This window comes from Orycteropus afer, unplaced genomic scaffold, assembly GCF_000298275.1.
Source record: "Orycteropus afer afer isolate SDZICR_OR568_19922 unplaced genomic scaffold, OryAfe1.0 scaffold00536, whole genome shotgun sequence".
Lineage (NCBI taxonomy): Eukaryota > Metazoa > Chordata > Mammalia > Tubulidentata > Orycteropodidae > Orycteropus > Orycteropus afer.
In genome coordinates, this window is record NW_006922123.1 from 1,031,035 (window position 1) to 1,034,081 (window position 3,047).

Sequence of the window (3,047 nt, forward strand, 5' to 3'; positions counted from 1 at the left end):
GCACACACATGAATCCCAGTGTAACCTTTTCTCTCCCTAACGTCTGCCTTTCTGGGTCTTCTCTCTCTCTGAATATAAAAGATTCTAGCTAAAACTTTGCACTCTGGCTTAATATATCTACTTGTTTCCACTTTGCCCTTCCCTCACATTACCCTTACCCTCTCTTCTTAATTATGGGATAGTCACATGAAGGAGAAGAGATTAATGAGAGATACAGAGGGAAAGAACCAAAGAGAATACACTGTTGACTTGTGTCTCCCAAGAAGACATGTTCAAGTCCTAACCCCTGGTGCCCCTGAATGTGACCTTGTTTGGAAATAACATTCTTACAGTTGTAATTAGTTAACTCTTTCAAGAATGAATTGTTTTCTGCACTTTTATTTTTGTTGAAACTGTATGTTTTAAGAAGGAAATTTTGAACGAGATGAAAAAACATTTTCCTGAAGTAATGGGAATTTTGATACAATTCCTGGGACACATGTGCCCCAAGGAGTCTCTGGTGCTGGGGCTGGTGGAATGAGGCCCATTTCTTCAGATTCACACAGTTACACGAGCTTCCACTAAACCTCAGAAGTGGAAGATATAGGTGGGCACTCTGTAACCCATGCATCACAAAAGAGTTAACAAGAAGTTGTATTGGAGTAGGGTGGGCCAGCTCCAATATGACCGGTGTCATTATAAGAAAAGAAGTGACTCAGAGATAAAGAGACACAGAAGGAAGAACCCCTATGATGACACAGATAGACACAGAGGGAAGACGGAGGCAGAGTTTGGAGTGATGCATCTACAAGCCAGGGAAAGCCCGGGGCCACCGGAAGGTGAGATGATCCTCCCCCAGAGCCTTCAGAGAGAGCATGGCCACCACCCTGAACTCTGACTTCTGGCCTCCAGAGCTGTAGCCAGTACGTTTCTGTTGTTCCAAGCCACCCAGTTTGTGGCATTCTCTTACAGTGGCTCCAGGAAAGGCACATCTGTGTGTTACTATACTGATGGGAATATAAAGACTCTATTAACCACAGAAACCTGGTCACAACTATTAAAGATGAAAGTAATCTTGGTTAATTACGCACATAAGAAGGAGCTCTGGTGGCACAGTGCCTAAGGCATTTGACTGCTAACCAGAAGGCTGGCGGTTCTAACCCACCAGCTGCTCCGTGGAAGGAAGCCTGGACAATCTACTTTGTAAAGATTTCACCGCCTCAGAAAACCGGTGAAGGTTGCCACAAGTCGGAATCGACTTGATGGCAGTTGGTTTGGTTCTTTTGGATGCATGTAAAAGGGAAGATGAGAGACATCGTTGGGCCATTTAGCGAGTGGATATGTCACTGTATTAAGAGTGGATGTGAGCAGGAGAGTACCAGGTTCATCTCAAGAACAAGACGTTTTGGCTCGGCTTGCAAATGCACAGTCCAGCACGGCCTGCCCATCGACAGAGGTGATGCTCACCTGGATGATAGGATTCTAAGGTGTGGAGAGTATGCCCCTCACAGAAACATCCCTCCTGGAGCCCATCACTCATGTCTGACTTCCCACTGCTGCCAGTTCATCCCTTCAAGTTACTAAAACAAGTATTCCTTTTTGAAATGCATATATAATGAGAAGTCATGTTAATAACTGCGAGACATTTTCAATGAGAGACACCAGAGTGACAGCTCTGCAGAACATAGGAAGGAGGAGAAGGAAGGTCTTTTGCACTTGAGAACAAAGAATAGATGCCAGCATGGGACGTCCTTGGATCCAGGAGCATTTAGAAAAGCTGAGGCTGAGGCCTGTCACCAGATGTGACTGTTGGTGTTTGCTGGTGCTGCTAACCAGCCATGTACTCTTCACTGTCTGGACTGGAGCAGAAGGCACCCAGTTTCCTGTAGGAAGGTAAGCTGACGAGTCATGCCTCTACTCACTGCAGTGCACATCTCCAGCCCCAAACTTCCTCCTGAACTCCACCTGCACCTGCACGGGGCTTACGGGCACCAGTGATGTTGTGCAGACCCGTCAGACTCACATTTCCTTCCACCAACATTGGATTGCCCAGGTTTCCTTCCATGGAGCAGCTGGTGGGTTTGAACCACCAGCCTTCTGGTTAGCAGTCAAATGCTTTAGGCACTGTGCCACCAGAGCTCCTTCTTATGTGCATAATTAACCAAAATTACTTTCATCTTTAATAGTCTATGACCAAGTTTTTGTGGTTAATAGAGTCTTTATATCACTTTCCTCTCTAATGTTTTCTTCTCCTGATTTTGATCTTTGTCCCCACTGAGTGAAGAATATCAATTATACAAGCTGCATGTGATAACCTGGGCTCTGCAAACAAGATAGAACACCCTGAATTGGGCCCTGGATGGGTCCAGTTGCCATCTCAGGAGTGAGACTTTATGGTGGGAGAGTCGAGGACAGTGACTCAGCAGAGAGACATTTGCTATTAAATAGGGTTAGCGGAGAAGTATCCGCGGATTTTGACTGACCTACCTGGTTAACCGTGGCCCCCCACTCTGAAGAAGACTCTGAGATCGTCTCTCTTGAGCCTCTTACTTCATTTATGAAGAAGCTGAGCTCTGGGAGGCATGTACCTTTCCCCAGGTGGGAAGAGAACTTAGGTCTATGAACTCTGAGCCACATGCGTTTCAAGTCTTAATTCTGCATAGCAATTTGGATCACTAATTACTTTCTAGATTAATCATAGCCATCCTTCATCCTCAAAAGCAGTTCAGAGGCTCACAGCTAAATTATATCAACCTCAGCTGAAGTTATTAGTCTCTTTCCTGATTTTAAATTCAATTTAAGGCATAGGATTCTTTTTTTGAACTCTATTTATTTTCCTTCTTTTCACAAGAAGCCGAACTGAAATTCTTTGAAATGTCCCTCATGTGATATGACGGAACATTTGAATGCTGTGCAGTCCACAAGCTCCCCGGGAAATACGCTCCATTTAAATGGCACTGATTCTGTCACAGCGCACAGAGGTCTTTGTCACTTTGTAAAATATCTTGTGCAGTGGGAATCTCTTTTTAAAAAGGTCAACAATCTTTAGGGTTTAGTGAATCAATACC